Source organism: Rhincodon typus, chromosome 2, assembly GCF_021869965.1.
Source record: "Rhincodon typus isolate 14 chromosome 2, sRhiTyp1.1, whole genome shotgun sequence".
NCBI classification, from domain to species: domain Eukaryota; kingdom Metazoa; phylum Chordata; class Chondrichthyes; order Orectolobiformes; family Rhincodontidae; genus Rhincodon; species Rhincodon typus.
Genome location: NC_063333.1, coordinates 106,990,497 through 107,017,626, shown reverse-complemented (window position 1 = coordinate 107,017,626; position 27,130 = coordinate 106,990,497). Strand labels below are relative to the sequence as shown.

The window sequence follows — 27,130 nt, the reverse complement described above, 5'->3', positions numbered from 1 at the left end:
GCATGACCTGCCCTATGAGACATTCAGTCTGAGGTTGGGTTAATTGGATATGCCTGCATCCACTTATTGTGTTGATGCTCCGATGACTGTAAATAATCTATTTACATCCAGCACCCTGATATGGACCCACACACGGATGGTACTGACTCCACCCTTTAGGCCCACAATTTTCTTACATTGACTGTCCTTTCAAAACTCAGGACTACAAATCCTTCCCATCTCACTCATCCAAGCCCCTGACCACAATCTCTATCCTCTCTTGGACCCCTCTTGCATTCCATTATGGCCCTGACCCTGCTGCAAACCACCCCCACTTCTGAGTTTTGACTCATGCTTGCTGGACCCAAACATCTATGCATTCTCCTCCATACCACTGTTTGGTCCCAGAGTTCAATCAGGAAAACTGCAGACTTCAGGCATAATGCACGAATCTCTCAATGGACACCATTTTTAAACAAACATGAACCAGGTGGTACAAAGTTCCTGCGCACTTTTAACTTAATGCTCAGGGTAGGACATAATTTCCAAATATTTTTATGCAATGAGTATTCATGGCAAGCCAGTATATTGTGTTGCAACCATGTCTGGAGAGGTAAATAATTTCTCTTTTTTACCCCGAGGATGATTATAACAAAGTTTGAATTTTAAAAAGGTGTGATTTTTCAATTCAATATTCACTTGACATGTACAAAGCTATATGAGAAAATGAACCAGACATTTCTCTTGAGTTAACAAACCGAAAGTGTTAGTTTTATTGTAAACTTGGGCAAGCAAAGTATAAATGAAAAACTACTCTCAAATCCTGTTACACACATGCAAAACAATAAATATTATAAGATGGGGAGATGGAGTTAGAGTCATGGAGTCATACAGCATGGAAACAGACCTTTTAGTTCAACTCATCCACTCTGACCAGACATCCTGATCTGACCCAGTCCCATTTGCCAGCATTTGGCCCATATCCCTGTAAACCCTTCCTATTCGTATACCCATCCAGATGCCTTTTAAATGTTGCAATTGTACCTACCTCCACAACTTTCTCTGGCAGCTCGTTCCATACATGCACTACCTTCTACATGAAAATGTTACCCCTTTGGTCATTTTTAAATCTTTACCCTCTCACCTTAAACCTGCGCCCTCTAATGGACTCCCCCAAACTAAGAAAAAACCTTGGCTATTCACCCTTTTAATGCCCCTCATGCTTTTATAAAGCTATGTAAGGTCGCCCTTCAGCCTCTATGCTTCAGGAAAAAAGCCCCAGCCTATTCAGCCTCTCCCTATAACTCAAAACCTCCAACCCTGACAACATCCTTGTAAATCTTTACTGCACCCTCTCAAGTTTAACAACATCCTTCCTATTGAAGAGTGACCAGAATTGTATGCAGTATTCTAAAGGTGGCTTCCCCAAAGTCCTGCACAGCCGCAACATGACACCCCACTCCAAGACTCAAATTTCTGACCAATGAAGGCAAGCATGCCAAATGCCTTTTTCATCACCCTGTCTACCCACAACTCCACTTTCAAGGAATAATGCACCTGCACCCCTAGGTCACTGTTCGGTAATGCTCCCCAAGTCCTTACCATTAACTTTTTAAGTCCTGCCCTGGGTTACCTTACCAAAATGCAACACCTCTGTTGGCCAGGGCTGCAAAGTGTTAAAGCTCAAATGGACAATCTGTGAGTTGTTCAAGCTGAATGAAAGGACATGCTAATAGTCATGTGCACATTGGTGGCTACTCAGCCTAATCAAAGGGAAGCAGTTCTGGTACCTGATTTGGAGGATCAGCGCTTTGCAACACAACGCGGACATTTCTGATTGGACAGAAGCCGATAAGCGATCAGCGATAAAACCCAGCAATCGCTCAAGCCTTATAGCGTAACTCCCGCAGAAAAACAGTATATAAGCATCCCACCTTGGCAGGAAGTGAGATGAAAAGGGAATAAAGAAATTCTAAGGAGAGAAAGAACTACCGATGCTTAAAGTAGGAGATAACACTGCGGAGCTGGAAGAAGACAGCAGGCCAGGCAGCATCAGACGAGCGGGAAAGCTGACGTTTCGGGTCGGGACCCTTCTTCAGAAACTACAGCCTGGCCAGCTAAGTATTCCTGAGTAACGCTTCAATTTAAGTGCAGTATTGCGCTAGTAGAAAGGTGACTAGCGTAGTTTTGTTGGCTGTTTACAACTTGTATTTGGGAATATATTGATATTTGCATATTTTCAATATGTTGGTACTTGATACTCTTAAAATATTTTGAGAATGAAAGCATGAATTTCTTAAGTTAAAGAATGCGCTGCTTTTTAACCTCTGAGTTTAAACTGAGCTAGTCAACAGACTTTTGGCGTCCGTGTGAGCTGGATAAGCGTTTTAAAGTTCCGAGACAGGACCGGCTCCTAAAAGAAAACATCTAAACGGAGGCCCCAAGACGCTGCTTGAAGGCCAAGGAGCTAAAACAAACAGTGAAGTGAATTCTGAAGCACAGGACTTTTCAAGATAGTAGGGCTGTTAGAAAACGATTTCAGGGAACCTTGACTGGAGAGGGTTTCTCCACTAATATTTGGCTGAGAAGTGGCCAAAATAGTGTTTAACTAGAAAAACGAGTTCTGGGCCTGAGCTTTTGCTAAGGATAGCATGAGGAGTGGAAACTTTTAAAAAGTTGCAGGAGGCTGTGGCTGGTAGCTGCTTGGCAGAAGATTTGGTAGAGAATCAAAAGGAGACGCTGAAGCTGAGATGATCTTTGAAAAGAAATAAATGTGCTTGCAGAAACAACTGAAAACTAATTTACCTGTGTGAAACAACATGAAATTAGAGGAAAAACCAATGAGGCATTTAAGGAAAATGAGGCCTTGAAAAAGCAATGTAGTAATTTGAAGACTGCTGTGAAGGTAATGTATAAAACTTAGCAGTACTATAGGGGATTAGTGTTTGAGAGCTGTTTAGAGCCAGGTTCCTGCTCAGTGAGGCATACCATATATACTTGAGTAAAAGTCAATCTTGTGTAAAAAGTTGACCCTAGTTCTTTGCAGATAACAGATCTAATACTTTGATTCACACAATAATACTTTGAGTCAATGTTACAAGCAACTTTTCATGCTATTGTGTTTTGATATTCAACTGAAGCCAATATTAGGCTAAGGATCTCTAGTTCATTCTTGAAGACTGTGACTTGTATAATTAGTATTCAATTTTTTTATATACTAGGTGGATGTGGTAAAATGGAAACAGAGTTGAAACAGCATTTGGACTTCCCATTCTCCACATGTGATGAGATTAAGATTGTGGGCTTAATTCATATTATGAAGACTTTTGATAGTTTTGCCACAAAGGTAGCACTTTTTTTCTTCAAGAAAAATGTCCAATGGGAGTGGAAGCCAGAACATGCAAGCAATAATAGCTTTGAAACAGGGCTTGGCCAGCACTGCTGCTCTGTAAACCCCAAATCCAGCTGAACCGCTTTTTGTTTAGAGGTGGCAGCAATGTACTGCACAGCATTGGTTGTCTTATTACAAGAGGTACATGGTTAGCTGAGACAAGTAGCCTATACCTTGTGCATGCTTACACCAGTGGAACATGACATGTGAAAGGCATTTGTCAGTATTCTAGCCTGTAGGCAAAACATTGTACATTGTAAGGTTGGACCTATTGGCCACTTCAATGGACCATACACTCATTCAGATGCTGTTGGATGAATGTGTTAATGATGGCACAGTGAGATGATAGAATAGGATTGCTACATGGACATTCCTGTCACCAAGAACAGAACATGGGTTAAAAGTACCATAATGTTACCAGAATGTCCCTGAGACCACTTGCATCAAAGCAAAAAGTGGGTGGGGGGGGGGTGATGAAGAGAACAAAGAAAAATCGCTCAAACTTTTTGTTGATGGCTCTTCATCTGTGCAGAATGGGGAAAAGAGAAGAGGATGTGGCCTCTATATAGAATAATAGTGGACAGGAAATAGCTAGTATAGCCCTCAAACTGTCAAAGACCAGTGTTCAAGCAGCCAAATTGACAGCATTAGTATACCTAGTGAGTCACCTGGAAATTTTCCTTGGAGTAGTGCACTGCTGCCTCAACACCAGGAACCAGGTTTGATCCCAGTCTTGGGTGACTGGTGTTTTTTGGCCTTTTTTGCCATGTCTGTGTAGGTTTCCTTCAGGTGTTCCAGCTTCCTCTCATAGTCCAAAGATGTGCCGGTTAGGTGGATTGGCCATGCTAAATTGCCTGTAGTGTTTGGGGATGTGTAGATTAGGTGGGTTATAGGGGATATGTCAAGGGTCAGTGTGGATGTTTTGGGCCGAGAGGCCTGTCCCCACACTATAGGGGTTTTTATGATAATGCTGTCAGCCTCCCTTCAGGAGTAGTGGTCAAGAAGGCATACGGCATGCTTTCACTCATCGGATGGGGTATGAAGTACAAGAGTTGACTGGTCATGTTACAGTTGTATAGGACTTTGGTTTGACCACATTTGGAATACTGCATATAGTTCTGGTCACCACCTCCACAAAAGGATAAGGATGTGGATGCTTTGGAGAGGGGGTTCACCAGGATGTTGCCTGGTATGGAGGGTGCTCTCAATGAAGAGGTTGAGTAGATTAGGATTATTTGTTAGAAAGACAGCGGTTGAGGGGGGACCTGATTGAGGGCTACAAAATCATGAGCTATAGACAGGGTGGATAGCAAGAAGCTTCTTCCCCAGAGTGGGGGACTCAATTACTAGGGTCACAATTTCAACATGAGGGGAAATGTTTAAGGGAGATATGCATGGAAAGTTCTTTACACAGGGTGGTGGGTACCTGGAATGCATTGCTGGTAGAGTTGGGCATGATAGTGTCATTTAAGATGTATCCAGACAGCTCCATGAATGGGCAAGGAGCAAAGGGATACAGGTCCTTGGAAAATAGGTGACAGGTTTAGATAGAAGATCTGGATTGGCACAAGCTTGCAGGGTCTGGTCCTGTGCTGTAATTTTCTTGTTCTTTGAAACTGTCATAATTACCTGGTCTGGCCTATGACTCCAGGCCCACAGCAATGTAGTGGACTCTGAGCTGCCTTCTAGGCAATTAGGGATGGGCAAAAAAAGCTGCCTAGCCAGTGACACCCTCAGCCCATAAATTAATTGAAGAAAAGTTGTATTGAGCTTGTTGTTCTTTTCTCCTCACTGAGGAACCTAAAGACATTGTCTGAAGTCTGATAACAATAAGAATTTGCTAAATCTGTTTTTCTGTCCACAGGTTCTGCTAGACTTGCTGAGTCTCTCTTCCTAGTCCTATTTCTGTCCATACTATCCTCTATCACTTTCTGACATGACACATGATTGTTTCTTTTCTGCCAGCTGTACTTGGGACATAATTCCCATCATTGGAGGTTTCTCCAAATTAGTCCAGTGAGCTTCACGCTTAACAGCTCATCGAATTTGCAGTCCTTTTCAATGATAAAAGATCAGGGACAGAATTACAAAAGGTATCTGAAGGACTGGGACAGTTTCCCACTTCAGTTGGAGCTTGGAAGTTGCTTATGAGGAGACAGCATCTTTGATCAAAGTCAACTGGACAATGAGTCAAATAGCTGTTGTTGAATGAATGCAGTGCAAGTGGACTAATTTTACTTATCTATTTTGACAGTGGAGTACAAGTCTTTGAATTTGAGGTGCTACAATGGACTTGCTAAGCATATAGCCACTGACTCAGTAATGCCTCCCACCTGGCCTGAAATTTCAATTACTGCTAAGCCATTCTTGTTCAAGAATGAACATGAAGATTTCTAGCATTATGGCATTATTATGAAGACTGGCCTACTCTTGTTTCCATGTTTGTAATGGTGGAACAGGTTTGAAGAGGTGAATAGCTTGCTTCTGCTCCTATTTTCCATGTTTCTATGTTCATCCTGGGTACTGTAGAGATACCAGTTCCCATTCTCAATTGAGCCTGTCTTCCTAAATCCATCTTGGAGATTGGACTGATTGTGGCCCAAGGGTTTGGCCAATAATGGTTCATCCCCTCATCAGGGGACAGGAGAAGGAGTTCTAGGGAGATCAGGTAGCTAAGCCAAACAATGGCTCCTTATTGGAGATAAGGGTGGCACCTCCATAGACAATAGAAGGGGACTGGTACTTCTCGCATGGGGGTTTGCCACAGCTAATGGCCACTCTGATCAGTAAAGAAGGTGTAGGACCATCAAAGGGCACACCAATGACAACCATGGATGTGGTTTGCAGGGGGAACAGACAGTGATAAAATGGGTGCCCCTTTGTTCCAAAAAGGGTCTCAATGAAAGTCAAGTCGAAGTCCACTTTTGTTTTGGACAAATAAATCTGGTTTGTGGCTGGTATTAGACTGCTGCCCATTAACTCTGTAATTGCCAGCTGTAAGCAGGGATTTATTGACTTTCTTTCAGTGGAGAAAGTTGCTGTGTAAAGAAGCTGAAAGGATTTTGGTTAATCTAGAGGATGGGACAACAAATGTGGCTGTAAGATCTGATTTTTATTTTTGGCACTTTCAGTGTTGGAGCTGACTTCCTCATTCTAGGAGCAGTAATCACTTTTATATGCTGTTGCATTGTTTCAGAACTTTTGGGGGAGAAAGAATTGAAACAATGGCACTCCTTTAAAAAGGAGGAAGAGAGACATAGGCAGTGACTACATGGGTAGTGAATCAACCAGAAACTTGCACAGCTGACAGCCTCTGCTGTTTGACCCCAAATATTGGGAGCTGGACAGTTGCAACACTTAAAGCACCTGGGTGGCTATATGAAGAAGCAAGGTTTAGAGGGATATGAGCCAAATGGGCCTGGATTTATTGAGGATATCTGATCAGTGTGGACAAGTTGGACTGAAGGGTGTTTCCATGCTGTACAGTTGTATGACTCTAATTGAAAGTAGATGCTTATTAACTTGTCCATTTTTTTCTTTCAGAAGCACAATTTCAGCTAATCAGTGACAGGAGTTGTACCTAAAGGAATTAAGGGGAAAAGATGTTGTTGTGGCTTTCTGGAGGTGGGGTATTGTTCCCCTGAGACACCTTTGGCCCCAGGAATGATTGTTACTCTGCTACATGAGGAGAAGCTGATATTTGGTAAGTGATTAAGATCTCCTTAGGTTCAACATGTAGTAACTGGGATTAATGTTTACAAAATATCTGTAAAACATTACTTTATTCCAACTTGATATTTAGTTATCTGGTAGTTCCTTGGAACACATTAAAGATGGTAGGACAAGTGATGTGTCACAATTACAGTATATGGGAGTTCCTGGATATAGATTTGGTCCACAGCAAACATAGAATATTTCTGAAGTTTGAGCAGCTTTGCCTCCGCTTATGAACTAGAGGCTGAGATAAAACAACCTTCCACCCTGCCTGATGTTTCAAGGTTGTTTTATCTCAGGCTCTAGTTCATAAGCTCAGACAAATACAACTAGAATTTGAATTGGTTAAAGGATAAAATAATGGCTATTAAATATGTTTGTGTATTCTGATTGAAAATAAAACAGCTGAACTGACTTCAAGTAGAAACTACAACAATTTGGTAGTTATTGCAGGATGATGTGGATTGGGACCTGAATCTTTGAAGATATTTTAGGCATGACAGGAACCTTGGAAAAGCAAACTTGTGCTTGTGTTAATGAGCAGATCCATAGCGACTGCTGTCTTTTCTCTTCTCTTGAATAGAAGAGCTACATTTGCTATCTTACACTTGGTCTCCAAATCAAAGGAGTTTGGGAAATTCAAAACCATACCTTAACTAACTGACCAGCCACTACTTTTAACAGCCTGGGATAAAGTCTACCAGAATATAAACCAAGATGTGGAAACTGAATAGAAATAAAATTACAGAACTCAGATTCCATCATGAGTGATGTACAGACCCCTAACAGTAACCACATGGTAAGATGGTCCTTATTTCCTGTATGCTGTTCAGAAATCCCATTTTAGTATAGTGGGAAATATCCATTTCTATATGGACTTGAAGCCAAATAGACAGAAGTAGCCTACATGAGTAGTCATAGAATGCTTTCAGAATTATTCCTTAGACTCCACTATGAACATATCAGAATATACTAGACCTGAGATTGAACGTTCAAGAGATTGATTAATGATTATAGCAAAGCTACCCCTGGGTAGCAGTGACCATAATATGGTTGAATTTTACAGTTTGAAGGGGAGATGAATGGATCAAAGCAATTTTTAAAATTTAAATACAGAATTGTAATGGCATGAAAACAGAGCTGGCTAAAGTGAATTAACAAATTAGTTTCAAGAATAGATCAATACACAGACATTTAAGGGGTATTTCTCTAAACACAGGTGAGATGGCTTCCAATGAAGAAAAATTTAAAGGCTAGACCCACCATCTGGTTAACTAGAAATGTCAAGCACAGTAGCAAACTAAAAGGGGAATAAAGCAGAAATAAGATTGACTTGAATAGTTAAAAATGACAAAAGTAATCAACAGGGAAAATTAATGCTTGAGAAAGCTGGATGAAATATATAGAAAACTAGTAAGAAGGGAATGTGATTCTTTCCAGTCCTACAGAATCGGACTGGAAAGTTCTTATCAGAGAATGAAGAAATGGTACATGAGTTGAACAGATTTTATGGTGAAGATGATTGCAAAGAAATGTAAACTTCTCAGAAGTAGCACTGGGAAATGGAAGGGACTCTAGGAAAATTAAAATCACCAGAGATATGGAATAAATGGTTGGAACTGTGGGCTGTCAAATGATCAGGATCTGATGGATGTCATCCAGTGTTCAAAGTGGCTAGTCAATGGTTGATTCACAACTTTGATTTTTCTGAACCTCTAATTCCATGATGGTCCCACTCACTGGAAGGTAATGAATGCACCTCCTTTAAACAAAGGAGAGGCAAAAGAATCAAACTGCAAGCCTGTTACCTTAACACGTGTCATAGGGAAAATGCTAGAAGCTATTTATAGCAGGAAATGCAGATAAGTTCAAGGTAATAAGGCACTGAATATCACTTTGTGAAAGGGAAATCATGTTTGACCAATTGAGTTCTTTGACAAGATAATATGTGGCAGATAAAGGGAGTCTTTATCTGTTGTAATGATTACTATTCTGCAATCTAGAAGGCCTTTGATATAAAGGGTTACTGAGGAAAATAAAATCTCATTTGGTGGGGGTAGCCTATTAACATTGGAGAAGAATGATGTGCTTCCCATAGCCAATCACTTTAACAAAAGTGTCTTGCTCACATGCCCACTTGTCTGTCTTCTGTATGATGCAATGCTCCAGCAAATCATGGCACAAACCAGAGGAACATCATCTGTCTTGCCAAACGAGGCAGTTTGTACCCTTCTGGGCTCTGTTCAAATTGTGAACCCATTCCTTCCCTGTGTCTCACCCCCCCCCCCACCAAACTAGGACTGTTCTTTCCAGTCTGGCAGTCAAACACAGCATTGTTCTGCCTTTCTCATGTTCTGATTTTCCCCCTAATATGAACTACCAACATCTGACCTCCCCAGCACTCCAACCACACCACCTTCCACCCCCACTATTGCAGAAATGCTGCCTCCTCTACACTTCACTTGGGTCACCTCGACTCAAAATATTAGCATGCAGACTGACCTCCAACTTTTTTCAGTATAGATGCCAATATCTGCAGTGATTGGCTTCTGTGGTATGACCCAGATTGTACTGGGACTACAACTTATGACTTTGAAGAAATTAAAGGTATGGTCACTTAACTAACTCCTCAAAACCAGTGTCCTGTCACCAAGGCACCCTTTATATACATGTGCGTAGGACTTGACTGAGTGAACAGAACCTCTTGCATTCCTGTTTATACCCAACAGCCAGGGCTCCCTGATTGGGGCTGTTAACAGCCCCAATCAGTGAACTCCTATTCTGAGTGTAACATGGTCAACCTCCTATTGGAGGCAGGGGGGAGGACTAGCCCACCAAGGTGGCTATGTCTACATCACATCCTGGCCACCAGACATCACTTCTCACCAATATCATCACTTCTTGGACACCTCTGGATGACCTTTGGAGCTCAGCCAGTATCTTGTGGCAACATGATGATGATTTCACTCCTGCTCTCCATGATATAAACTGCTATCCTCTTAGTGATCAGGTCTCTAGGTCCAGAGAGGTTTCAATTCTGGCTGTGATTTGTTTTCCTTTCCCACTGCCACCCCTGTCATTAGCTGTCTTTAGTTTTTGCCAGGACTATATCTTTTGATTTCCATAGTTGGAAACTCAGCAGTGACTAGAAGGCTGTAGGTTTGAAACCAGAATGGATTCTGTTTGTGGCACCACTACTGTGGGCTATGGGCAGCATAGCCTTGTCCTGAGTAGCCCAGTAGGGATTTGTGGTCTGCAACTATTACAGACTTAAGATATTGGTGGAACATTCTTACACTAAAGATTAACACCAAACCTTCCTTCTCTGGACAAACTTGCTTTCTGCATCAACCAAAGGTTAGCAAACATACTCTTGGGCATACATCTCCAGAGGGTCATCTGTGACCCAATAGTACCTACTGTACTGTATGGGGAGGCATCACATGTTAGCACCATATCTCACAGTAATACTATATTGACACCTTGGGTGATATCTGTTTCTTTTCCCTAGAGGCTACACCTTGATTAAGACAATTTCTAAGGCTGACACTTGCCCAGTAGCAGATGTAAGGGTGCCAGGATGAAGGCCAGGCTAAAAATGAACTTTCTGTAATAGTCACCAATCCAAGACCTAACATCAGTTGTAGATGTGGGAGCCAGGGGACATTTGATCATCCTCATGGTATAACCTGAACTTGTCTATTCTGAACCTCCATTAGGTCACTTAAGGTGTTAGAACACATTTTTCCCTTCTAAGGCATACACCCAACTTGGAGAAACATCTAAGGATTGTGCCCAAGTCTTGTAACTGCCCTTTATTTGGGTTTCCATATCATCCAGATAAATGATGACCTGGGGTAGACCTTGTAAAATGTTTTTCTTGTCCACTAGAATGTGGCACAGGCTGATATCCCAAATGGCAGTCTTGCATATTGGTACAAACCCTATGGGTATTAATTGTCACATACTTTTGGGAATCCTCGTGCTGCAACTGCAAGTACACATGGCTCGTCTAGCTGCTTCAAGGACAGCACCTCCTTACCCACAAACAATTTTGTGCAGTCCTCTGAGGGATTCAGTATTTATCCAGCTGCGTAAGGGGGTTTACTGTTTGATTAAAATCATGCATGAACCAACCCATTGGACTTCACAATTGATGTGACCCATACTGCCCATTCTACAAACTAGACTGGTTTGATGATTCCTTTGTTTTGCAGCTTCCTGATTTCTGCCTTTACTTTGCACTTAAAACAAATCACACTGGATGGGCCTGCAGAATTGTGGAATTGCTTCCTGGTCAAGATGCAGGGTGGCCTTGTCTCTTTCAATAGTCCCTAGAAGCTTCTCAGGAAGCTCTGGGTTTAAAATAGGTCTTCACTCAGGCATCCACTTCCTAATTGAAAGAAATGGTGAGCCATCCAAGATGAATATTTTTGAATCAATATTCTCCCATTAATGAAGGTGTAGAGCTGGATGAACACAGCAGGCCAAGCAGCATCAGAGGAGCAGGAAGGCTGATGTTCCAGGCCTAGACCCTTGCCCCATTAATCTTGGCCTGAACCTTTTGACTATATTCAATGGTAACTAAACCAGCTGTTTCTCATGAGACCAGAACTGGAGTTGTACTCTTAATCCATAAAGGTAAGCCAGTATAAGTTCAGTCCAGCTGAGGTCTTGAGCAAACTTAACAGTTGATGTTGGAGCAAACTTTTTAAGACTGGTTCTGAAATCACTGATAGCTGTGCCAAAATAATGCCATTAGAACAGGATCTCCACTCCTTATTGAGTAGGGGAGGTTACATGAAAGAAAATTCCTGCTATTCACCTAAGTAACTATTTAATCCTAACTGAATTCTCCATAACTACTAACTCATGCCTAACAGAACTCAACTCTATTAATGCTGTTCCATTAAGCACAAGTCCCACTTCTATGAACCCAAATAATAAGAAAATAAATTAAATTTAAAACTCCGGGCATGTAGTCTTCAGAGACTATCTTCTGTTGATCTGGCTGTCAAGGAAGTTCTGAAGTCTTGACAACCGAGCTAGAAGCACCATGGTACCTTCTGTGGCTTGATGGTGCTTTCTTAGACAACTGAACAATCTGGCTCTCAAAGTTGCTAATCAGGTGGTGATTTGCTGTCCCACTTTCCCCCAAAAAAACCCTCTTGTACGCCTTAGATATTTCTCTTTTCTAACAATCTCATTGGCCCAAGGTTGTCAAATCCTTCCGATTTAAATTTAATTGGCTTTCCATGACTAAGTGCTTGGTTTAAGTTGACTTGGCTGGCTGCAGCTAGTTGCCAAAACCTCAAGTCTAAGGTTTCCAATCTGTCATTGTTGAAACTTTCAGAACTGGCTGTACCTATTCAGCTGCTTAGACACACTTTCATTTAAATCTCCAAGCTGAGAAAAGCACATCACTACAAGGGACTATGCACTCTTTACCCCCTGCCACCCCATCACTCTTAACTAACAAATTCTAGGTTCCTGCTGTCCAATTCATGATTACTCTACACAAATTAATAGTTTCCCTCAAGGGTGAGGTATTATCATTTTGAAAAGATGCCTTCATGTTAACAAATCTTAACACCATTATCACAAAATACACAACTCTAATCTTAAATTACACTTTTCCTACTAATTCTGCATCCATATAACATTGGACTATACTGGGTCTATCTTACCTACACTAATTTTTAAACAAAAAATCTGCTGTAACTTTTTTACAACCTGTAACATAGGACTTGTACAAAATAGCCTGTGTTCTTGCCCTTAAATCTTTCCCAAAAGGTGAGGGGGTTGTGGTCTGTCTACACAACTGCCTCCAACATTGTCTGCAACATAAACATTAAAATGTTGTTGTAAGGCCAGTACCAAACTCGGTATATCTCTTTGAATGGTAGAGTATTTTCTCTGGATTTTTATTTTCTTTGACAAATAACCAATTAGCCTTTCAGTTCCAGTCATCCTCCTGTATCAACACAACTCCAATCCCTTCATTGCTGGCATCAATAGTGACTTTAAAGAGTTTCAAATGTGCTATGGCTAAAACTGGTGTGATGGTTAAACATGGCTTAAATTTGCAAATGTATCCTGGCACTGTTCTGTTCACTGAAATTTCATTTTCTTCAGCAAATCTCAGTGGTGCCACTCAAGTTTTTGGTACAAACTTCCTGTAGGATCTGCTCGTTCCCAAAAAAATCAAAGCATCCCTTGAGGATGCTTTTGAAAATTCTTCTATGGCCTTCATCTTGTTCCTTGGTTATCTTTCCACGTCAGATTGTGTCCCAAGAACATCAGTTCTGCTCTTGCAAATTCTTCTGTTATTTGCTAAATTTTTAGACAGGCTTTTTCCTCCTATAGTCTTTCAAAGAGCTCTGCTAAAGGCAACATGTGATCTTGCCATGAATGGCTAAATATCACTGTCATCTGTATAGATGACACAATTAGTCAGTCTGGTCACAAGTCTTTGAAATGTGGCTGGTGCATCCTTTATTCAAAGGGCATAACTTGAAACTGGTATAGCCTGTTTGGGGTCACAAAAGCAGAAACTACTCTTGCTCTCTGATGGTACTTGGCAGTAACCATGGAGTAAGTCTTACTTTGTACATGGCTTGTCCAACTTTTTCCACAATCCTCCAGCCTTGGAATTGGCTGAGTCCATTTTTCTAGTTATGGCACTGACCTTCTGATAAGCCATGCAGTATCATTGAGTACCATCAGGTTTGGGAACCAACATGATTGGCAAATGCCACTCACTTTGACTTGGCTCAACATGTCTTGGAGCATTGCTTCTACTGCCTTCTGTCCCTGTGGCTTTGAGAGGATTAAGCCTGAAGGGGTGTTTTGTTGGAACAGTACATGAGGTTGAAGTAGGGAACACTAATGTTAGTCCTCCCCATTCAATTCCAACAAATGTCCTCATGGCTGCAACAAGCCTTTCAATTCAGGTCTCTGATCCTTTCCTATCCTGTTTTCCAGTCATCTTCAATTAACTAACTTTGAAGCACAAATCCAAATCATCTGGATTTGATCCCTCAGGGTCAGTAACTAATACCTACCCCTCCAGTTCCCTGTCATGCTAAGGTTTTAGCATAGTCACATGACATGTCCATTAAGTGTTTTTCTTATTTAGCATCTTTACCACAATTCACCTGATTCAACTTCTTAATCTGATAGGGATCTCCTACCACTAATAACACCAACACTTTATCCCCATGGACAAATACATGAATTTTAGATTTCTTACCTGCTTATTGCTTCACTAGATGCTGTAACACCTTCAGATGTTTGTTGAGCGAATTCACCTTCTGTTTAATCTTTCTCTCTTACCTTGGGTACATAGGTCCAAAGTCAGATCTTGGTTGGATTATCATCTTTCCTTAATTTTAAAGGCTGTCTTTCTTTTTTGTGTCCAAATATCAACTCAAATGGAGTAAACTGAGTTGACTTCATTTGGAGCATCTAATGGTAACCTATACAAATAGGATACTTTTATTCCAATCACTTGGGAAATCCTGGCAGTAGACCTTTAGCATGGTCTTCAGGGTCTGATGGTACTGTTCCAATGTTCCCTGGGATTCAGGATGGTATGCACCTGATTTCAAGTGCTGGATGACTAGCACTTCTGTGACCTTAAGAAGTTTAGTGGTAAAGTTAGACATTTGGTCTGACTGAATCTCCCCTAGGTAGCCCATAATAAGTAAAGAAAGCAAGCAACTCCCACCTTTTTGCCTTTCCACTCTGTAATGGAATTGCTTCTGGCAATCTGGTAGACACCTCCATTATGGTTAGCAAATACTGGTTCCCACCTTTTTTGGTTTTATCTTGTTTTTAAAAGCAAATTCTAGCTGCCTGCCTTCTAATTCATGATTACTCTCCACAACATCCTAACACATCTCAACCAGTATTTATTTTGATTGCTTAGCAAAATCCAAATTAGAACCAATGTAACTGTGTTACAATCCAGATGTAGGTGAGCTTTCCAGCATGTGCACTCCTGGATACTAGCTTGAGTTCTATTACTCATTCAGGTCTAGTGGGTCTCCTTTGCTGTCCCCAGTCCACATAGCAGGAGCAACAACTCAGGGTTGCTGGCACAAATCCTGAATGTTATCCATTTGGCAAGTTTTGGCTGTTTTTCTAGTGGCTGACCTAGAGTTCCTCTGTTCAAGATGTGTTCTGAATGAATGTTACTGCCTTCACTCAAGTGGTGTTAGCTCAGTTGGCCTGACAAGTGTCCACATCCATTGGCACACTCTGTAACTCCTATGCTCCACTTGCCACATTTTCTAACAACAGACAAGCACTAAAACTGGCTTTGAAGTCCAGTTGGGATTCAGCTCATTTAACCTTTTTAATGGTTTCTTCACTAATCCTGGATATTAACTGGCCTCTCCTCAACTTAAGGGTTAAAGCAAAATCACATGCTTCTGCCAATCACTTTAATCAAATCAAAAATCTCAACATGGCAGTTTGAGAACCAGGGGCATCTGAGTAAAACCAATAGAATTTCAGAATTAGAGGCAGCTTGGGGGTCATAATATTCCTTTAACAAAATCTGTCAACTCTGTATCTGATGCCTCAGGAAAAGTTCAGCTGCTGCCAACCAAAGAAAGCTGCATGTTCACAAGCTGTCAGGAGAATTACTCATTGCTTTTCATCTGCCCCAATGCTGTTTGCCTGGAAAAAAGCACTGTTTCCACATACAGAGCCCACTCTTTAATGGCTGGATTGAACCAGTCAACCTTTCCAAATAACAGCATGGTGCCAGAATTGAGCAAATTTCCTCGAGTGTATATTTTCCCTCCATTGCCACAAATAACTCAACAGAAGCTGGTATCTTGTTACCAAGTCCCCCTTTATGCACATGTAAATAGTACTTGACACTGGTCTGGCTTCCTTGGAGCCAGCTGAGTGAACAGAACTTCTGACACTTGTTTACTTCTGCCAGCCAGTGCTCCCTGACTGGATTGGGATAACAGACCCTATCAGAACTTAGTCTGAGGTCCACCTTGTTGATCTCATTACAATAACAGCCAATTTTCTGACTCAGATACAGGAATGTAAGTGAGGATGACATAAGGAGGCTACAAAGAGTTGTGAATGAGAAGATGTGGCCAATAAGCTGTAATGTGAGTATGTTTGTCCATCTTGGCAGTAATGATAACAGGTGCATATCATCTAAAATAGTGAGAAATTGCAGAGTTCTGAGATACAGAAGGATCTGGTGTCCTCACATGAATCTAAAAAGTTGGTATGCAAGTACAGCAAACCAGGAAAAAAGCATAAGTAATTGGCACTTGAGTTTAATACAAAAATAGGTTATGCTTCAGTTATACAAGGTTGTTTAGACTGGTGAGCCTGCATCTGCAGGACTGTACAGTATTGTTCACCATCCTTCAGGAAGGATGTAATTGTGTTGGAGGTAGTTCATAGACCTCCAAACAGACTACCTGGCACGTGAAGACGTCCTCAGAGGAAAGGCTGGACAGGCTAGGCTTGTATGTGCTGAAATTAAGAGATGATTTATTTGCAATGTACAAGATCCTCGAAGATCCAGAAGCAGGGGTTACTGTTTAAATATGAAGTGTAGTCCACTTAAAACAGACAAAGCTTTTTGCTCAGGGGGTCATGAGTCTTTTGAACTTCCATTCTGAAAAGATAGAAGTAGAACATTACAATATTTGTAAGGTGGGGGTAGATTGTTAAACAGAAAATTGCTGGATAAACTCAGCAGGTTTAACAGCATCTGTGGGAAGAAAGCAGCATTAACAGTTGGGTCCAGTAACTCATCAGAACTGTTAGCAGCTAGGAAAAAGTGGTATTTATGCTGAAGCCAAAGTTGTTGAGGAATGTGAGGTGAGTGGATAGGTAGAGAGAGCTATGAAAGCAAAAAGGAGACCATGAATAGCAGGCAGGGACAAAACTTTAAGTCTTGCTAAGAGTAGGAGAAAATGGGTGAACTGTAATGAATGCAATCCATACAACTAAGTGATCCATGTCATAACAGGAGCAGGATGGGCAAAAATAAAAAAATCTGGCTCTAGTTATTGAACTGTGTCCTAGAGGCTGCAGGGTTCCATGTGGAAAATGAGATGTTCTTTGAGCTTGTGGTCCCTGACTTGAGACACTTGTGTCTGCTTTCTTCCCATAGATGCTGCTAGCCTGCTGTGTTTTGGCAGCAATTTGCTTTGTTTCAGATCTCTAGCATCTGCAGATTCTTTTTAACATCTGGGTTAACAAAGATTATCAAGGATAGGTAGCAATGTGAATGTGAGGTTGCATTCAATTAGGCTACCTAATAGCACAGTGGTGAGCTGCTGCCTCAGTGCCAGGAACCCAGGTTTGATTCCAGCTTGTGTGCAAACTCATTGTCTATAATGGGTTTCCTCTGGGTGCTCTGGCTTCCACAATCCAAAGATGTGGAGTTTAGGTGGATAGGCCATGGTCAACTTCACCTGTCAAGGGATGTACAAGGAAATGCAGGGTTACAGGCAGGGGGTGGATCTAGGTGGGTTGCTGTTTTGGAAGGTTGGTGTAGACCATATGGGCCAAATGACTTCAACGCTGTAGGGATTCTTTGAAATCCGGTATGATCTTACTGAATGACAGAACAGACTAAAGGGGCTGATTGTACTCAACTTGTATGTAGGGTAGGCTGAAAGTCCACAGGACAGTGACCCAGAAGGAAACATGAGATCCTGTTGCATTTCCAGCAAAGTCTAACTTCTTCACAAGAACATGAAGTTAAAACCTCTTATCAGACTGAAGGTCAACTGTGCAGTAATAGTGCAAAATGACTGACAAGTGGGCAGAGTAAATTACTTTTTCTCTTTAGGGGAAAGTATAACTCTCTCTCAACCAAAGGCCCTAACAGCAATTGCAGTAATAATCTCTTGATACTGAAATTGAAAGCAGATGGGTGCCATTAAAACTTCTTTGATTCATTCATTGTCTAAGACTGCTTGAGAGCAAGATTTTAGAATGTGCAATCAAGAGCATCAAATTGTCCTCAGTCGTCATGGGCAGAGAATGAAAAGCAATTGCAAGTAAACTATCCCAGTCCCTGGGTTGTGAATGGGTTCTGTTGTCTAATCACAAGTTGATGATGCAGGAGAATATAAAATGGCTGTTCATGGTAAGTCCAAGGAAATGGTCATTAGTCAGAACTTTAAAATTAATACTAATGCCCTCTATAGACCATAGAATCTCCACAAATGTGGAAGCAGGCCATTTGGCCCATGGAGTCTACACCAACCCTCCAATAAACATTCTGCCCAAACTCACCACTGTCCCTGCACCCTGCATTTTCAATGGCTAATCCACTTAGCCTGGGCAATTTAGCAAAGCCAATCCACCTAACCTGCACATCTTTGGACTGTAGTATGGATCATGTTGGTAAGTATGAGCTTTCATAATTCAGGTATTTAAGTCTGAGGCCCCCTGTATCCCCCTTCTATATTGTCAAGTTTAAATTGTGTTGTATTTTAAAAATGGATAACACTGCTGGACTCCTCGGCTGAGGCTGATCACAATTACAGAAGTATCTTAACTCACTGCATTATCAATATTCTAGCTAAACCTGTAGACTTGTAACTGAGTGATCTGCTTCCAGGCCTAGACAGAGATCAGCATCTAGGCCAATTTTCCTAAAATGAATGTCATGCTTTGAGTTATTTCATCACTTTGCATTAGAAACTGAAGGTGGGGGCTTGGGTATAAACTACATGTTCACTTAACCTTCCAACTGGCCCTTTGAAATGGGCCCTCAGCAACTAAATACTTAGATTTCAGTCAAGTGACAAAGACAAGTTTGTTGCATTGCTTAAATGTGTACTTCAAGAGTTTGAAGTCAGTTTGACCTGATGAGAAATAGCAGGACTCCACTTCTCTGACAAGAGGGCAAACTATTTGGCCCATGTCAGTGGATAAACTGTTACTGACAATTTCCTCCAGGAAATCATCCAATCAATTCAATTGATCTTTAGTATCATGAGTTAGCAAAATGTGTAACTTGTAAAGTAGATGTTATGGCCAGTAGGTTTGAAAGGCAGGGACAGATTAATGAATATAATGGAGCTGATAGGCTGAAGTGTTCACTTCAATGCAAGGAGTATTTTGGGTAAACAGCTGAGCTTAGAGCCTAGTTCAGTACATGGGGCTACGATATTGCAGCCATTTCAAAGACCTGGTTTGGCTGCTGAACGTTCCAGGGTCTTCTTTCAGACAAGAGAAGGAAGTAAGAGGTGGAAGAGTTAAATTAATAATTGGGGAGAATGTCACACCTGCACTCAGAATATACTGCAGGGCTCATCCTCTGAGGCAATATGGTAGACCTCAAAATAAGATGGTTGCAATCACTGGGGTTATACTACAGACCCACCAACAGCTACCGGACATTGAGGAACAGAAACGTAGGCATTTCTGGAAAGATGCAAAAACAACAGGGTTGTCATTGTGGGTAATTTTTCTAACTTTCCCAATATTGACTGGGATGACTTTACATCAAGAGCCTTAGACAGGCTATAACTTGTTAGCTGTGTCCAAGTGGGTTTCTTGAAACAGTAGGTTGATGATCCAACTAGAGGGGCTGTACTGGACCTTTGTATTGACAAATGAGCATGGCCAGGTGACTGACTACAATGGGAAAGCATTTTGGAAACTGTGATCACAACTCAGCTTTTTAAGATAGCATGAACAAGGATAAGTCAGGACCTTGTGTGATGGTACTAAATTAGGGGAGGGCAAGTTATGGCCACATTAGGCAGGAGCAGTAGAGTTAATTTGGAGCATCTGTCATCAGGCAAGTCCACATTCGACATGTAGTTTTAAAGACCTACTGATTAGTGTTCAAGACTGGCACTTTTCAGTAAAGATAAAGGACAAGATAAGAGACCCTTAAGTGGTAAGGGAGATTGTGAATTTAGTCAAAGAAAAAAGCATATGTAAGGTTTAGAAAGCTAAAATTGGATAGGGCCTTTGAGGAATATATAGAATGCAGGGAATTAGAGCAAGGATGAGTCATGGAGTATCCCTTGCAAGCTGGGTTAAAGAGGTATCCTCTTCTCTAAAAGTGAGAGGGTAGGATCACTGAAGGATAAGAGGGGACTTGTGCTTCCAAGCATGAGGTTATGGGTGAGATCCTAAATGAGTAATTTCCAATGGTCTTCACGAAGGACATGGAGGAAAGTGAGATTAATGTGGGGCATGTTAATATGCTAAGGCACTTTGATGTCAGTGGTGTTGGCTCTGTTGAGTATAAGTCCCCTGGGCCTGCTGATATCTCTCCCAGCTTATGGAGAGAGACCAGAGAAGATTGCTGGGGCCTTGACCAAGACCTTTTTGTATCCTTATTGGCCCCTTCGAGATGTCCTGGAGGACTGGTGAGTAGCTAATATTCCTTCCCTGTTCAAGAAGGGAAATGGGAATAATCCAGCAAACTAGAGACTAGTGAGTCTCATGTCAGTGCTTGGAGTTATTGGAAAAATTTCTTAGGCATAGGATTGAAGAGCATAGCCTAGTCAGGGATAGTCGGCATAGCTTTAAGCAGGGCAGGCCATGTGGTTTTTGAGGTAACAAGTGTGATCAATGACAGTACTGCAGTGGATGTCATTGACATGGATTTTAGTAAGGCTTTCAACAAGGTTCCTCTTGATAGGCTCATCCAGAAGATTAGGATGCATAGGATTTACCCTGTGAGTTGGCCATTTGAATTCAGAATTAGCTTGCCCACAGATAATGGTGGAAGGGTGTTTTTTTTCTGGCTCGGGGTCTGCAGCTAGTGTTCCACAGGGATCCATATTGGGACCTCCTTACAACTTATATTTTCATCCAAGTTATTTACATAAGCAGATGGTTTAGTAAGTTTGCAGATGACCCAAAGATTGAGGGGGAGGTGTACAAGGTTGGCAAAAGATACAGCTGGATAGAGGTCATTCCCAAATATGGGAGGTGACATGGCAGATGGAGTTTAATCCAGACAAGTGAGGTATTGCAACTTGGGAGATCAAGTTATACAGTTAAATGCAGGGCCCTGAACAGCATTGATGTATAGGAGGGATCTTGGGGTTCAAGTCCATAGCTTCCCTGAAAGTGGCCACACATAGATAGGATGGTAAAGGTGTATGGTATGCTTGCCTTTACTGTTTGGGTCTTTGTGTACAAAGGTCAGAATGTGACATTATAAAATTTTTTTTGTTTAAGGCACATGAAGTTTTAGACTCAAATCTGCCACCTTACAGGAAGGATATGGATGCTTTAGAGCCTGAAGAGGTTTACCAGGATGCTACCTGGATTAGAGGGCACCAGCTCTAAGGAAAGGCTGGACAAACTAGTTGTTTTCTCTAGAGCAGCAGAGGCTGAGGGGAGACTTGATAGAATTGAGTGGCACAGATAGGGTTGACAGTCAGTCTTTTCCCAGAGTTGAAATCTCTACTGGAGGGCATGAATTTACAGTAAGAAGGGGCAAGGTTTTTAGTGGTGACTAGAATGCACTGCCTAGGGTAGTGGTAGAGGCAGATATGATAGGGGTATTTTTAAGGTGCTTTTTGATAAGCACAATGAATAAGCAAGGAATGGAGGGATATGGACCATAGGCAAGCAGCAGGGATCAATTTAAATTAGTGTCATGTTTGGCACAACAATGTGAGCCTGTTCCTGTGCTGCAGTGTTCTATGACCTGTGTAGGCTCAATGGTGCAAATTTGGGAATACAGGAGCAGAAGGACCTTGGTTCACATGCACATTCTTTCACAGGCACCCAAGCAAGTTGAAACAGTTAAGGTTTATAGGGTCCTTGGGCTGATAAATAGAGCCATGGTGTATAGAAACAGTGGTGCTACACCTCCACAAATCACTGGTCAGACCATATTTGGAGTATTGGTGTCTGTTTTGGGCACATTATTGAAGGAAGTTCAAGTCCTGGATAGAGTTCAAAACTCATTTACTGGAATGAATTTTGGATAAAGAAAAATTACATTAGGCTTATTATCCTCTTTTTGGGGAAGTGAAGATAAAAGCTGATTTATGAGGTGTTCAAAATTACAAAACTCAGTTTTTAGAAGGATATTGTTTTAATGAGTTGGTACGTTAGCTACTAGTTGATCAGTTTCAAGATTGTCAGCAAAGAGCTAGAAGTGAGATGTGGAGAAACTTCTTTGCGTTGTTAGGATTTGGAATGCCTGGGAGAATGGTGGTGGATTTCATAGGTTTTGAAAGAGCTCTATGTATTGTTTGAAAGTGATGAACTCCAACTATGGAGGGTGGTACTAGTTGTGCAGCTCTTTTGGGAGCAGGTACAGATGTGGTGGAATGAATGGCCTCCTATACTGTAAAATTCTGACTTCAAGAATAATTAAATAGCATCACAGCTCAGCTCATGATGTAGACATCCCAATGACCTTGGGAAGCCTTGATACTGTATGAGGGTGTACAGTGAGTGATGGAAATGGTGATACATATTGTGAGACAAGAGCTGAGGTTATTTCAGTGAACTGTTTATTTTTCTAATATTCCATACAGATTATTGATTTTCCCAGGTCAAGAACCTCTCATTTTGAGGCTGTCAATAATAAAGGAACTAGTAACCTGTGGGAAATAAGTGGTACCTGGCCAATGCAACTACTTTCATACTTCATGTTTGAGCCTGCTTGGCTCTCATGGATAATCAGGTCTGACAGTGAAAGACACTAAAGTAGATATTGTAAGTGAAGATGTATTTGCAGAAGTGCATAGTTCCAATTGTATGCCCAGTTTTCTTCCCCTCTTTCACACTACATCTAAGTGCAGTCCTTCTGCACTGATGTGCAGGAAACCTGCTCTATAATTGAACTGTAAGACTTGGATGGGTCTCTTAGACACTTTTGGATCTAGTGGGCCCAGACTTGCTGAGAGTCTGCTGCCCAGATGTAGCTCACCCTCCTTGGCTTGGACTTCTGCAGAGTTTGGGATTACAGGCTTTGGAGGGGATGTGGCATATTTCAAGTGTCCTGAGAAGAATCTTCTGCGGTCCTGTATGTGGTTCCTCCTCTCAGGTGGCCTCCTGGCACCACCTTGCAGCCTAAGAAAGGGCACCTAAAGTCAAAGGTCCCTCATCTACCACTCCACTTTCCATTAATGCTGAGCACCAATGGTTAGTGATGGTGTAGAACCATGTCTGTATCCAGCAGACACCAATTGTTAAACCTGAGTCTCTGGTGACTATCAAACTGTTTGTGGAAATGGCCATGCAGGACCCAGTATTGTATTGATAATATTGGCAGACTACTTTTACTTTATCCTTCAATCCAGCCTACCAACTGCTGCCTCTGACAAAACTTTCTCTGTATATTTGGACCAGTCCTCTTTTAATATAGTGAGGACCTAGAGATCATCTTTGCCTGGCACTGAGCAGGTACCTGGTCTCCAGTAATCCTCTAATTCTTTGAGATGGCAGATGGTTGTGTTTTGTGTTTTAGCTGCACAGTCATGTCAGTGTTGTGCTCACCAGGTTGTTCTTCCAAGTCTAATTTAGATACAGACCCATCAAGGTGAAATTGGGTATAGTTGAAGTCTTGCTGATGCATCCTCCTGAGGTTTGAGTGGCTTTTAACTCCAGTAGAGTTGGAGATGAGGATCTCTGGCACTGGCCTTTTCCTGGGTGGAGTTTGTGTGCTAGTGCCTGAATGAGGGGTAGCTAGTTCTGTAAGAGAAACTTTGTACAGATAAGTGAGTTAACAAGCATCCATGGGGATAAGTGGTGCAGTACAGCACAATGAAGCTAGCTGTTTTGTTTGGCCACTGAGGTCTCCCTGTCCTCAATGAGCAGTCTTTTTTCTGGCAAGTTCTAAAGGAGAAAATTTCAGAAGGAATGGGGAGCCTAATTGTCTACTATCCTCTTGCCTGGTGTAGGCCATCTTTCCTCCAAGGAGACTAAGGGATGTGGTTTGATGCAAGTCAATGAAAGACCAGTTGGTGGTAATGCAGGCATGAGGTGTGGAGGTATCCTTCAATGAGGGAATAGGAAATATAGATGGCAGGAAGGATGAGATTGCTGATAGTCAGTCTGCAGGCAAATGTGATAGTTATAACCCATGAATATTAAGATGTGTGAACAGTAGTGATGGAGTCAGTGGAGGCTCTGAAAGTGAGGCTGGGGACACTTATTCTTGCAGAACATAATTGTTCATTGACATTATTCCTACACAGCATGCTTAGTGACCTGGGATACAGCACTGTCTTGGGCCACTTTGACTGCTGGGCTGGCTGTGTCTAGTTGTCTGGCCTTCTATGACAATCAGCTGAATAAAGAACAGTGAGCATCTCTACCACTCTGTCCATCAGCACCTGAAGATCCCTCTAAAGCAGGGCACAAGGTTTCCTTTTTATGGAAGCTATGTTCTGTAGTATTGATGTAACACCACAATGCACAGGTAATTCCTGGCTTGCAGTATCTAAAGTGGTGCACAGATGGCCTTTAAATATGACACCTGTGGCATGATTAGCAGTGCCAAGCAATTCTGTCTTTCCTGCCATCTAATTCCAAGAGACGAGGGCCAAAGAGCTGGGTTGTGTAATTAGAAGTAAAGTTTGAGCAGTTGCTCAAAGCTATAGCAGGTCGGGTGTCATGAATCCCACTAAAACACCATGGGCAACAGTGGCTCAATAGTTAGAATTGCTGCCTCAGTGCTTCAATTTCACCCTTGGGTTATTGTCATTATGGAGTTTGCATGAGTTTCCTTAGTGCTTTGGTTTCCTCCCACAGTCTAAAGATGCACAGATTAGGTGATTTGGCTATGCTAAGTTAGTGTCCAAGAATGTGCTGGCTAGGTGGGTTAGCCATGGGAAATGCAGGTTATGGGGAATGTCTGGATGTGCTGCTCTTAAGATCCATGTGGCCTGTTTCCACTCTATATAGGGATCTTATTCTAAATACTCTAACTACAAATGGGAAAGGTCCCCCAGAGTGTTTGTTACTGTCTCAAACCACTAAAAGCAAGGCTCAATTTTTATATCAAAACTAGGTATGATTTAGAGCACCTGAGAGCAGAAAAAGAAATCTGTCATGTCACACAACAATTAGTTACAAGGAGGTTAGTCAGGCAAATAGCAATTAAGTGCTAGAGAAACCCAGTGGGTATGGCAGCATCTTTGGAGACAAACACTTGCTATTTCAAGTCCAGATTAGCTCTTCCTCGATCTAGTCAGAAGTGTGCACTTAGTGGTGAAAAAGTAGTGAATCAAATAATATCAATATCAATGAATCAATGTGAAAATCTAAAATTGACCCCCCTCCACTAATCTGACTGGATAATGTTGAGGTGCTTAAGGTCTCACATCCAGAAAATTTGAGGTGACTTATGAAAGCTATTACAGGCTCATCATTGTGTTTAATAAACCAAGGAAAACACTGTTCATGATATTAATTTGGAGATGAGTCCCCACAATTACAATCTTAGCCTTAACACATCTCAGTCCAAATGAGGGAAGAAATGAAGTTCATGACATTACTGACTGAGTCACAATAGATGGAGCTCACCAACTTCCATAGCTGAGCAGATGAGTTGATATGGTTGCTTATTGATTATCACCAAGTCAATGCTTTATCACAAATGTCATGATCCAAGTAGACTTGTATAGAAAGATTTTACTCTAGCAGAAATATTTCCATCAAATGAAGACTTTCTATAAAAATCAAAGTACATTAGAAATAGTGAGATGATTGTAATAACAATAGTGCCTTTTAGATCCTTTTCACTTTGCTCCTAACAATCCTACAGGAAGAAATGTATAACTTTGTTTAATTTGTATTTTTATGTCAAGAAGATGGAGATGTTTTTTCATTTTTTAGATTTGTTCATGTAAGCTTGGTGTCTGGAGGTTTGCATGTATGTTTGTATACATTCATTAAATGAAGTCTTACAGCCCTTGAAGAAATTGGGCTTGGTAGTTTAACATAATATCTAGGAAAAGATAGAGCTCTTGCCTTATAGCAGGAGTCCAGGAACACAGACCAAGATCCATAAGGGAGTCAGCCAGTGGATATGTGAATGGTCCCCACTCTGGCACAGTGTTCAATTGCCTAGCATGAAGTGCTGCAAGGCTGCTGGAAACCAAATTTAGGGAGACTTGTTAGCTCTGAAGGCTAAGTAATAGTAAACTTTTGTATGCATTGTTTTAGGTCTCTTTGGGAGAGAAAACCAGTTCCAGAAAGGATCTAGTGAATACTGCAGAAATTTGCAAGAGGGAAACTGGTTGCAATGGAGTCAGCCTGAGCTGACTCCTTCAAGTGGAGAGACTGGTAAATTTACCAATCAAGTTTTGATGTTTGTAGAGCTACTAGTGTGGGTTTGAATCCTTTTCTAGTGTTTCTAATGAATTTGCAACTTTTTCTAACTTTTTTATCTGGCATAATCTAATTCATAAAACAAAACTGGATGCTGAAATCTGCAACAAGCAAAATGCTGGTGAAATCTAGCAGCATCTGGGAGGAAGCATTAACATTTCAAATTTGAAGTGCCTAGATTTAAAATGTTAATCCTGCTTTTTGCCCACAGATGTTGCCAGACCTGGTAAGTTTGACCAGCAGTTTTCATTTTTTAAAAAAAAAAAAAAATTAAATTGAGGTAACAACAAATTCTTCGTGTTCAGAAGGTTACCTCCATGGTGTTTAAAAAAACAAACCAATGAGATTTACCAAGATGTTTGACTCTGGGATCTGACTGGTCCAACACTAACAGCATAGCATTAACATAAAATGAGACATCCAAGATTAAAACAAGCATGTGTAAGAAAAGACTAAGTCTTGATGGCCTGAGGTAGGCCATTCAGGCCCATTGTTTGAGTTTCTTGTTACTGAAACACTCAGATTTCATTGCTGTAATGGCTTGTATAATTGAGGATTTCCTTAAATGCTACAATATGGCAGATTTTTGATAGAACATTGCTTCCACCCACTTCTGCAGTCTGTGCCTAATGGCACTTTTGATAAAATTCATAAATTAAGTTATCATATATTAACATTTTGCAAATTTATTGCTTTTTTGGGAAACTTGTATTCTTAGCC

At 41.3% G+C, this 27,130-nt stretch overlaps 1 long non-coding RNA gene across 1 annotated transcript; it reads left to right on the top strand.

Moving 5' to 3' along the window:
- Positions 1 to 1,894: 1,894 nt before the first annotated feature.
- LOC125486802 lies at positions 1,895 to 26,505 on the top strand. The gene is made up of 4 exons (XR_007265425.1): positions 1,895 to 2,151; positions 5,625 to 5,839; positions 6,914 to 7,073; positions 26,246 to 26,505. It is a non-coding gene; the product is annotated as an uncharacterized LOC125486802 (long non-coding RNA).
- Positions 26,506 to 27,130: the final 625 nt, after the last annotated feature.